We start from the raw sequence: 12,844 nt of genomic DNA, 5'->3' as shown, positions 1-12,844 counted from the left end.
TATGTGTTAACAGCTAGTGCCTCAGTTTAGTGGAAGCCAATATTACTGCTAAGCAAGTTCTCTCAATAGGTGTGTAATTGAGTTCATAGCCGACTAGTGTGTGAGAGATGTAGTAAATAGCACACTCTTTCCCTTCTGCATTATGTTGTGCCAGTAGTACACCCAATGTCGTATTTGTTGCTAAAATATGGAGCAATAGAGGTCTACTTGGATCTGGTGGGATCAGCAACAGTGTATTCATGAGATAGTCCTTAAGCATCTGGAATGCTTGCTGGTATCTAGCATCCCATTAAAAGGGAATGTTTTTGTGTAATAGGTGTGTAAAGGGGTGACACTTATCTGCTAGTTGTGCAATGAATCTTCGAATGGATTGAAACCACCCTTGTAATGTCCTTAGCTGACTAATGTTCCATGGTGGTGGCATGTCCATGATTTCTTTGACCTTTTCTAGGTCAACCTCAATGCCTTTGCTTGAGAGGATGTATCCTATAAGCTTCCTTGAGGTTACTCCAAATACACATTTCTTTGGGTTGAGTCAAACATGATATTGTTCCAGTCTGTCAAAGATTTTCTCTAATATTTCTAGATGACCTTCTCTTGTTAATGATTTTTCCAGCAAGTCATCAACATAATCCTCCATTATGGTATGCATCATATCATGAAATATGGTGGTCATTGCTCTTTGATAGGTCACCCCGGAATTCTTGAGACCAAAAGGCATTACATTCCAACAGTATGTTCCCCATGGACATGTGAAGGTTGTCTTATGTTGATCCTCTAGTGTGATCTTTATATGGTTGTACCCTAAAAAGCCATCCATGAGAGAAAGCATGGCATGTCTTGTTGTTAGGTCCACGATCATGTCAATTTTTGGTAGGGGGAAGTCATCTTTAGGACATGCCTTGTTTATATCTCAGAAGTCAGTACAGATACAAATGCCCCCATTTGGTTTGCAGATAGGTACAATGTTGGATATCCAATCTGCATAATCAATTGGTCTAATAAAACCCACATCCAGGAGTTTCTTAATTTTTTCTTTGACTAGTACCACAATCTGAGGGTGCATCTTGTGAAGCTTCTGTTTTATTGGTTTAGCTCCTTCTGCTACAGTGAGATGATGCATGACTAAATCAGGATCAAGACCAGACATGTCTGCATATGACCATGCAAAGTTAATCTGACACTTCTGGAAGAAATCTACAAATTTAGGTTGCTCCTCTGGAGTTAAAAGAGATGCTAGATGTATGTGGTGAGGAGTTTCAGGAGTCCCCACATTGAATTCTTTTGTTTCCTCAATAAGGATCGTTGATCGTTCCTGATTTGTACTAGAAGGGAGGATGTCAAACCTTTCATCCTCAGGCACCTCAGAGAGGTTTTCACCCTTGGATACGCTCTTTCTTTTTACTTTTGTGGGATCAAACAGTGCCATAGTGTGGTTTTCATTGGAAGATCCATGCTTTATCGTTATATTTTTTCAGTTGAAAGGTTTGGCATTCGCCCCAAAGTATGTTGCGCTATTAAGTTTAATGGTGAATCCATCTTTGCAATCCCCGCTTGGTATGTTATCACGTAGTTCCAAAAAGTCAATGATTGCCTCATCATTTTGGAAATGGTCAATGTATGGGGGATTAGATTGGTTCCATTTGATGAGTTCAGGATAGATAATGGGCATTACCTCATCGATCAAGTTAAGTTCATAAGATGTGGCAGTGAGGGTCAATACATTGTGGTGAAGGTAGTTGATGGTACTCTCCCTGTCAGAATCAAGCGTAGGATGTGATGTAGGGTCTGTGGAAGGTGTTTCTATTTTAGGAACCCAAGAGGTTTTTATCTATGCTTCTCTATAAATAGGAATTTCTTTGTGAGGTGGAGGGGTGATGCATCTTCCTCATTGAAAGTATTGAGCTAGATGGAATCAAATTCCCACTCATGTGATTCGGTCTCTGAGTCACTTTCCAATATCTAATTACTATACCAAATCAGGATATCCTTTGAGTTAAATACTGTAGGTGTAATCAGCTGATGTACCTTTGGAGATGGAATGGTTGGTGTTGCAGGAAGGATTATTGGTATCAGTGAATCCGATACTGGGAGTATCAGAAATGTTGGATCTGCTGCTTCTGATGGAGTTGTCAGTGTTGTCGATACTGCTAGGGGTTATGATACTGTGAATGGTGTTGTTGATGCGGTTGCTTCTATTGATGGAGTTGTTGGTTTGATTGATGGGATGATTAGTGTTGTGAATGGTATTGCTGGGATTCTTAGCCTCATTGGGGCAGTTGGTGCGGTGTTTGGTGTTGCTGATATAATCAAAGGTGAATTTTTTAGAGTTTTAGGCTGATATAGAGGTTTGCTAGGTTTTCCTTTGAATCTAAACTTAGGAAGAGTCTCCTTTTGAACGGCTCATGCCATACTTGCTTGCAAGGTCCCAACACACTTTGACCATCATAGCCCATTCTTTGCATAATGAGAAGGCATTTGCCATATTGATCTTTGGGAAGCTTAGCTTGTGGGATTTCAGTGGTGATAGGGTCTTTACAGATCCATTCTGCTAAGTTCTCATCTCTGGTCTCCTCTTCCTGACTCTTTCCAAGGATAAAAGGTGTCAAAGTGCATGTTGGCTTGATTAGTGGTGCATGAAGTAACCTTTGAGGTTTACCATGTGCTCTAGGGGAAGTGGGTAGTTGCCCAACACAAAAGAGTTGGCTTAGATTGTACTCCCTAGGACCTTCCTCTGCCATTTTCATCTTTTGCTTCTCTTGCTTGGGTATATAGTGGTGTTTGAACTGGAAAGAGAGGCTGGACTAATATATGATGTGGATGGGATAGCTTCTCTGTTGTTGGGAACGGTAATCTTTGGTTGATGGTTGATATTGTTACAATATGAAAATGGATTTGCATCGCCCAAGATTGTAATTTCTACACCGTTATGCAGGAACTTGATACACTGGTGATAGGTGGATGGAATGGATTGCATGATGTGTATCCAAGGTATTCCTAACAACAAATTATACAGTAGAGGAAGGTCTAGAACTTGACATATGATGTGCTTCACCACTGGGCCCACTCAGATTGGTAACACAACTGCTCCTTTTGAAGAACACTCTGCATCATCATAGGCTTTTATAGTTATCTTTTTGTGGGGATCCACTAATTCAACCGCATACCCCAATGTTGTGACCAATTGTAGTGTACAAATATTTAGGCCTGCTCCATTGTCGATCAAGACTTGCTTGATCCTATGTTGGTTGATAAATCTTTCAATATGGAGTGAGGCATTATGAGGTTGTTGGAAGGATGTATTGTCACTTTCAAAGAAAGTGAGACATGGTGATAACCTCAGACTACCAACCATAGGTTGAAATTGATCTATGTTTAGATTGGCAAGGACTGATGCCTCTTGGAGAGCTTGATCCAAGATTGTTTTATGAGATGGGGATAGACGCAACAACTCTAAAATGGATATAAGTGCAAGTGTTTTATCTAATTGTTCCACAGGGTTATACTGCTTTGGGATGGAGGTGGTGCCATGTGGAGTTGCTTTAATGGTGATATTGCTACGCCACGTAACAACATTGCAGGTAGAGCTTGGATCCTTGATGGTAATGGTTGCAATTTGTTCATCGACATCATATAGGTGATTCACAGTGTAATTATAAGCGACTCACGTATAATCATTGGTATCTGTTTTTCATCCTGAAGTGGAAGGACCCCTTTCACCTTGTGATGGAAGTGGATTTTTAAACACAAGATGATCATTATTCATGGTTTTTGGGTCATGTCCTTCAATTTCAATCTCTCCTCGGTCAATAAGATCGTGAACAAGATCTTTCAATCTATGACAATTACTTGTTTTATGCCCTTTCCCTTGATGGAATTCGCAATGTTCATTATCCCTCCACTATGGAGGTTTGACCTGAGGTTCTTAATTAGAGGTCTTTGGTAAGGTCACTAGATTTGAGGAGACCAGTTGACGTAACATTGTTTCAATAGGTTCCCCTAAGGGAGTGTATGTACGTTTTGGTTTATAATTTTGTTGTCTTTGCCTTGGTTCCTCTTGCAATGTATTGCGTCCTTGATTTGGTGGAGGAGCAATCATGTTGTTCTTAGGAGGGGGTTTTTACCCCACAAATCAGACCAGAGGTTGTGCACTTTTGATAGTCCTTGCATCTACAACCCCATCATTGACGATGTTTTTGTTTTTATTCCAAAAGTTAGGTTTATCATTGTTGAAGCACGGGTGAGGGGCATCTTTTGGTTCATTGTATATTTTGATAAGCTCCTTTTTGATGAGGGCTCGTTCACATTTTAAACCCTGTGTGATCATGTCATTAAAGGAATTTGTGCCTTTCATGTCTAGATGGAATTCCATTTCCTCGTTCAAGTTGGAAATAAATATTTCCACTAGCTCTCGTTCAGGTAGCTGAAGAGAATGTCTTCTAGACATTTGTTGCCATCGTTGCAGGAAAGCTGAAAATAGCTCCCCTGGTTTTTGCTTGGTGTTACACAGATTTGCCATGGTGGCATCACGCTCTATGTTATGGGAATAATGTGCAATGAATTTTGGGACCAGTTTTTCAAATATCCTAATGCCGCCTATTAGTCAGGAAAACCCTTGTGTGGTTTTCCCTCCCAAACTCTAAGGAAAGAGGCACATTAGGCATGTGTCTTCATATGCCACTTCTAGGCAAGCAAAGTGAAATTCCATGACATGATCGCGAGGGTCTCCTTTTCCTTGATACTTTTCAAACTTAGGTGTTTCAAACCCTCATGGAAAAGGTGGAATATGTAGATTCCCATCAAAGGGATAGGGACACATATCATTAAGTGAAAACTGGGTAGTTTTCACACCACTATGAAGTTGGGCTAGATTCTCGACTTGTTGCCTCAACGTGTCAATGTCATTAGGAGGAGGAGGTGGTGGGGGATTTCCTTGATGAAATTTATATCTGAAGTTATCTCGACCTCTTCCACCCTCATTACAACTTTGGTGTTCTGATGCTTTCCGTAATTGTGCAGTATCAAAATCAGAGGGTAGTTTGGCTCCCTCTTGGGCAAGTCTTAAAAAGTGAGCATCAACATTGTTCCTGAGGATCTCATCGAAAAGCTGATTGAAGAGAGGGTTGTGTTGTGCCCTTTCGATTGCTTCAGGAGTGAGAGTACTAGGATTTTCATCATTTGTGTTTCCTCCAAGGGCTTCTTGGAACTCATTGAGATTATCCTCTTCTTCCTCTTCAATTTCTTGTTGTCTAGTCCTTGATCTGGTTTGAGCCATTTTATTTGAAATTTGTTGTTGAAGTTTGATGAAAATAATTATGATTTGATGATGAAATGAGAGATAAATGTTTGGTGAAGTGTTTTGCATATGGATCTCTAGCACTTAAAGGTTTGATGTTACAAAAGTCCTTCTATGAATTGCTTGTTGTGTTTGTTGACAAGGTTTTCAGATGGTAAGGTATAGAGAGGTTTGAGATGTGTTACAGACCAAGTTATCTAGTAATGAGAGGATGCACTCATAGACTAGTTTTAACCTGCGTATAAATGCCTCTTAGGATGAGTTTATCCTAGATGTAGACACTCTAAAAAGTGGTGTTTTTTATTCAAGCAATTACTAAAAAGAACTTAGGACAAGACCTTTTTATGTTTTGAGATTTTGAAATGGATTGATGATGTATGAATGTGAGAATGGATGGAATGTTTAAACTTCAATAAAAGCTTTGTGTTTCAAATGGGACAAATTCTTCCTCTTCTGTCTCGCGGGTTGGTGGTTCTTCCCGAGCTATGTTATATGTGATGCAAATGTTTGGAAAGAAGCCAAGATTGATTTTGCCTCCCTTTTTTTTATGATAGTTCAAAGCTCTATATTGAGTAAAAGCTTTGCGGTTTAAAGACTCCTGATCAAACTCGTTAGATTTTCCTTGAAGATATAGACGCATGTGATGTAAGAAGGTTCTATGTGAGACAAAAATTTGTCTATTGAGATAGAAAAATCTTCTTCTTTTGATGAAAGCCTTTGATCTTAATGGTCTTTGCTTCAAATTGATATGTTGATGAAGATTATTCCTTCTCAAAATGTGAAGGATGGTCATATGGTGTGTCACTTTGTTTTATATTTTGTTTGCCAAAAGGGTTGGTTGTGAAAATTTTGTGTTGGATGAATACTTGTTTTTTAATTGGTTTTGATTTTCTTTGACAAGAAAGCAGAGCAAGCGCACAAACACAATAATGTTGCCTCAAAAGGCACAAATAAGTGTGGGTCTAAATCAACCCAATCTTTGAACTTTTTGACCCTTTTACACAATGTTTTTGAGTATGTTTTTCCAAAAAAGCCTGAAGTCGGCTCATTTTATCACTGGTCTTGACACAAAACGAAGACACTTCAAACACACTTTATCCCTAAGGTCAAATGGCCAGTTGCAATTATTTCAGCCCACATCTTGTTATTTATTGAATTTTTGTACTACATACCTTATGAATTTCATCGTGGCAGGTAAGGATGTGATATACTAAGTCTTGCGCAAGCATAACAAATAGATGATCCCTATGATGGGGGAATCACCACTTTTATCAAGCTACAAGTTGCCTTTCAAAAAGCTATGTTTTTACTCAAGGAAATATGTATGGTGAGTATCTTGGGAGAAAAACCATCTATGCTCTTGCACTGAATTTATCACAAATATCCTCAATCAATAGAACAGGTGGGTTTCTATATAAAAAAGGTGTTTAGTAATTTTTCATGTTTTAGACATAAGTTCATTCTACAGTGACTCACTTAAGAGCCTTGTAACTTATGGTGGGGCCGATTTATTCTTTCGACAAGTTACACTGTAGGAACAACTATACCCAAGGCTACAACTTTTGCTCACACCTGATTTCTATAGCAGCTCGAAGGATTTACCGCCTGAGGTTGTTCCCAAGAGTGATGTGTCTCTTGGCAGGCCTCTCTTAAAAAGAAAATTTTGAGTGTTACTAACACTTTTCTCTTGGACCTAGGACCACGAAAGCCAAGGGAGAGGATAGTGTGTGTTAGAAGTAGGACCACTCAACAAACATTGCACAAGTGTTTCAATCACAAAAGGCACTTGTTCTTTTTAACTAATTATTTTCATTGCAATGTGATCTAACTATTTGGAGATGTTGCTCCAATAATCATGGTGTTCTTTTTAACTTCAAAGGCAAAATGTTTTGTAAGCTAGGAACTTGAAATCCTGGTCAACTGAATTGAAAACACTTTTTTGCTTGAAGTAAAATCATTTTAGAACTTGAAGGAAAAATGGATTGTTCTTTTTAGTTTGCCCAAATCGAAATGTTGATTGTGAATTTCCTTAAGTTGATGCAAGAAATGAAATTTGTGTTGTTGATTTTAAGCACCAAAACGAAGTTTGTTTCCTAACTGGCAAGAAATAAAGTTGTTTTGTTGATTTTAAGCACCAAAACGAAGTTTGTTTACTAACTTGCAAGAAATAAATCTTTTTTTTTTTGAGTTTGTGGTTCTTTTTACCTTGGACCAATTAAATTCTTTTTAAGAGCCCAAACAAATGTGTGATTCTTTTTAAAAGCCCAAATTTGAATTGTGAAGTTAATTTTAAACAAAAATAAAAAGTGAATTCATTTTTAAAACCAACTTTGAAAACGAGTTAGTAAAACAAATAAATCTACTTTTTAATCTAATTTAAACCTGCACAAAAGAGAAAAATAGTTAGTGAAATCCGCCTATTCGGTGGGCTTCTACAAGCCTAATTTTTTTGGTTTTTCGGTTACAAGGTATTTCTATACAACTCTATTACAATAGCGCTACTTTGTGTGAAAACAAAAGCGCTATTTAACACGAAAGCGCTAAATAACTAACAAACGCGCAAAAAGAACTCTGTCAGACAAAATTAATTATGTCAAACAGGGAGCCAAAAGTGCTAAAAGAAGCTACGGTAGTGATATCTAAGGGTCAATAGTGCCAAAAGAAGTTCAATAGCGCCAAATGAGAGACAATAGCGCTATTATTATAAACAATAGCGCTAAAGTGCCCAGTTTCGAAGGTGCTAAAGCGTGAACGAAAGTGCTAAAGCGCAACTTGTGTGTCCATTCAAATCATGAAAATTGTTAGTAGTTTAAAAATTGGTTGCTTTCGATTCACGCCGGGTTCACCAAATGATTCTCTACAAAAAGGAATGATAGTTAGGATAAACAAACACAAAACAAGAAACAAGAAACCAATTGTTAGATGTTAGAGCTAGAAATTACAAATTAAAGACTATCCTAAATAGGCATACCAAGAGAGACACTATAAGCAAAATAGATCATTTAAATAAGACAACAAATGCAACACGGCATCTCCAAATGCCTTCCACCATGCTTGTAGCTCCTCCTCCCTTGTTCCTCTCCTCTCCAAGTTTCTAAATGAGTGTAGCTCTCAATAGCTTTTTGCACTTTGGATGTCTTATGGAGATTCAAGATTGAAAAATGTTTTAGAAAATGCTATGCAAGTGTAAAACAAACTAAACTATGAGATACTAAAATGAACTAAGATTAATTTTAGTCCAAAATGACAATATGAATGATTATGTTAAAATGCTCTCTAAAATTCACTATAAGTTAAATGCATACAAGTTTTCAGGATCTGGATTATGAAGAAATGAACTCTATTTATAGGAAAAATGGAGCAATGGAGGGTTGAGATTGAGTAATCTCAATAAGGGTCAGGATTGAAGGGCTTAAGATCTATGTGAGGACTTTCAATCCAATCCCAAGATGACAAATGTCAACAAGAGATGGGTTGAGAGGAGAGGGAATAAGCATTAAATGCTTGACATGACTTGAGTGTTAACTTGGGAGGTAGGGTTAATGTTGAGTTGAGTAAATAAATTCATTATTCAAAGAATAAATCCTTTATCCAATGGATAAAGTCTTGTGCAAGAGTTAGTGAGGATAACCATGGTCAAAGCAATAAATGCTTGAGAAGACACATGGGTTAAATGAGGGTTGAGTTTAGAGGTAAAGTCTCTAATGATGGGAGCAAGTGGATTTAACCATAAATGCTTATGTAAGAGCCATTAATGGTCATGTAAAAGCCATTAGTGGTTTGGAAGACTTTAGGGGTTAGCTTGTTGAACACATAAAGCATTAAATGCTTTTCAAAGACTTTAGAGTCTTTGAGAAGTGACTTCGAGTTGCTTAGGAATGTGGCAATATTTAGGAAATGGGATTAGGCTAATTAGGAGTGATTAGAAAGTGGTTAGAAAGGTCTAGAAGGGGATTTAGGATTGCAAGTGAATTTGGTGGGTGAGGGAAAATATGATTAAAATTAAAATAAAATTAATTTATTTCAACTTGTGGTTGCAGCTTGCATTTGTAGGAGAATGCAAGTGGGAGGGTTTTAATGATTTAAATAAATGTTTTATTTATTTATTTAAAATAGGAAAGGGGATTAAATTAAGTAAATAGGGTTTATTCATTTAATTGATTGTGAATTTGGTTTAATGAATTAATTAAAATAAATTTAATAATTTATTAAATTAATAGGAGAATGATTTGAGGATGAATTAATTAAATTAACATTTAATTAATTGTTGGCTAGTGGGTTTTTAATCAAAGAAATAGCAAATATTCATTTAATTAAAATGGATAGATTTATGTGACTACAACACTCATATAGACTCTTTTCACTGATAGTCAAGCCTAGCACAAAGCACCACCATCCCTATTCAAGTAGTGATTCATCCTAATGTTATATCTAACTCAATGATAGGAGCAAAGTTCTCTGATACCATACAAAGAAGAGAGCAAGGTAAATACTTTTAGGAGGAAATTGATAGAAGGAATGTGAAGAAAAGGTTCCACATAGAACTATCTTCTACCACTATTATGATAGAGGTAACGTAATCAAAGGTGAAGGCTACTCCAAAGTCTCCTACTGAGTCTTTGGGAAAAGGTTAAAATAAAATATTGTCCTGATTTAAAAAGGTGAAAATGCTGAGATAGGACTAGCAAAGTGAAAAAAAACCCACAAGTTAGACCATTGGTTCATGCCTTTGATGGGAAATGTGATTTCTCTTTTTTGGTGTTTGTTTGTTGGCTTCTAGTCTAGTTTTTTATTTTGTTCTAGAGTTTGGTAGTTAGCCAGTTTTTGGTTCCTTTTTGATAGCTAGTTCTCTAGTTGAGTGCTCTCACTCCTCATGAGACCCTTGTTCTTTTCACTTTGGTGGTTATGTAATAGTTCGAGCCTCTCCTATTTTTATCTAATAAAAAGAACAAAGATACATAGTTAAGAAGATATACAAAACATGTATACTTATACTTTGGATTAATTGTATAATATTTAAGACCATAATAATCAACAATGTAATATTAAGTGCTACATTAACAAAAAAAATCAATAAGGGTGTGTGTGTATCCGAGTTCATATGAAGGTGAGTCATGAGGCATAGTGTTAGGCTAATTATGTTAGTGCTACGCATCAACTTCGGTTTGGTTCTCACCTAGTTTGCCACAAAACCTTTTAGGAGGATGTCAATGTATGAGTTGGCTTAGAATTTTTAATTGGATGTTGTTCTTATAATTTAATTTAGTTTCATGGTGTGGCACCTCATCTTATTGAGAAGCAGATTGATCTTTTATCTACTCTCCATGATATTGTTTCTAAGGAGGAATAATTTTGGAAGAAAATATCTCGGGCCATACGGCTCCAATGTGGGGATTGAAATACTAAGTTCTTCCATCTTTCTCCCTTGAAGCACATGGCCACTAATAGAATAAAATCTATTCTTCATGATGGGATCAATCTTGATAAAGAGGAAGATATTTCATTTGCGGCAATTGATTTTTTCTCCAACTGCTAATGGATAAGAATAATTTGGACTTGGATAGATAATAGTAGTTTCTTAGGGAGATCCCTAATTTGATTATGGAGGACATGAGTAGATCATTGAATAAGATTCCTCAGAAGATGAAGTTTGTGTTGTTGTCTTCTCTTTTGAAGGTAACAAAGCACTTGAGTGAACCGTTTCCCTGTGTTCTTTTAGAATTATTGGGATATCATTGCTAAAGATATTGTTTGGGTGGTCAAGGAATTCTTTGGTAGTAGATCTATTTTGAAGGAACTAAATGCTACTTTTATTGTTCTTATTTCAAATTTTGTGGGTGCTAAATCTTTTGATGATTTTCATCCCATCAGTATGTGCAATTCCATTTATAAAATTTTGTCTACATTTTGGTGCTAAGGATTGAAGACATTCTCCCTCAAATATTTTCTACTCAATGGAATTGTTTCGTTCCTAGGTGTCAAATTATGGACTCAATCCTCATGGTTCATGAGAACATTTACTCTCTTTCTATTAATAAAAAATGTTGGTTTTTTATTGAAGTTGGATCTCCTTAAAGCTTATGATAGGGTGAATTTTCATTTCCTTCTAAAAGTCCTAACGGCTTTTGTTTTTGGCCTAAATTGGTTCAAATTATAGGGAAACTCATTTCCACTCCTAAGTTCTCTATGATCGTTAAGGGTTCACCCTCTAGATTCTTCAGCAACTAAAGAGGTATTAAGTAGGGGGGTTTTGTTGGCATTTTGAGTTTATTTGCATTTTGCATAGAGATTGCATTAATGATATGTTGTCATTGATGTCAATTGAACTGATAAAAGCTATTCATGTTATTGTTGATATTGGTGTTTTTGATATGAGCTAGTAACCGATAAGAAGAGAGTTGTAGATGATGTTGTAACCGATATGTAAAGTTTGTGAGTTGAACCGGTGAACCAGTGTAAAGGGCCAAACCTTTCTATGTAATGTAACCGCTAAACCCTATCAGTTGTTAAACCCTAACTGATCAAGTTTGTTGGTTTATTATCTGATGAGCAATAATGATGGAGACACATGTGATCATTGTATGAGGATAAATTCAAATTGGTTTGGCATGTTTGCTTATTGTCTAGGGAAGGAGAAAAGTGGATTGCATTTAATACAAAACGTGTGATGAGTTACAAAGTCCAATGGAGCGGTGATCATGGAGCGATTGGAATTGTCTTGAAGAATGTGTAGAGATTATCATGATTTCTAACTGTCAAGATTGAATAGGCTTGTTTGTAATCTCAATGATGAGAATTAGGTTTTTGTTGTGTTACCAACCTAATTGATTTGTATTTAAGGTCAATGAAGTTTTTTGTAAAGGTTGTTGGAAAGATTGGTAGAAAACTTGTTGAGTGTGTTGTTGCCCAACCAGTGAATGGACCTACACTTTGAGTGAAGGCAGATTGAAGCTTAGAAGGATCTTATCAAGCAAATGTAGTGCTACTCAGATAGATGAAGAAAACCTGTTGTTTTCTAACAATTACAGCAGAAGTAAAATCCCTTAATCGGGTAAGCTCTAACAAGCTTGGTTACTCATTAAATCCTCTAAGAAGGTGGTCCATTAGCTTGGATTCTTAAATCCTCTAGTGAGGTTACTCTTAACAGGGTATTGTGCTTCTAACAAGGCATATTTGTAAATCCCTTAACCAGGTGATTCCTAACCGGAATTAGTTCTTAATAGGACTTATTGTAAAGCTCTAACAAGATTTGGCTCCTAACAGGGCGAACTTCAAAAGAGTTCAGATAGCTATCCTTGTGAGTCCCATCTCACCGTGGTTTTTACCTATTTGGGTTTTTCACGTATAAACATTTGTGTCAAGTGGTGAATGCTTTTGTGGCTGTGATCTTATTTGTTGATTTGGTTAACTTCTAATAAGGCATGTTAAGTAGAAGCATTGAGAGATGAATATGTTGATTTGAGATTAAGCATTGTTGATGTTTACAAGATTGAAGGTATTTACTATTAAAAGTTGTCATAACAGTTAAACCGGTTAATGTCAAGTATT

This window comes from Cryptomeria japonica, chromosome 9 (genome assembly GCF_030272615.1).
Source record: "Cryptomeria japonica chromosome 9, Sugi_1.0, whole genome shotgun sequence".
NCBI lineage: Eukaryota > Viridiplantae > Streptophyta > Pinopsida > Cupressales > Cupressaceae > Cryptomeria > Cryptomeria japonica.
The sequence above is the reverse complement of the archived record's forward strand: the minus strand, read 5'-3'. Positions refer to the sequence as shown.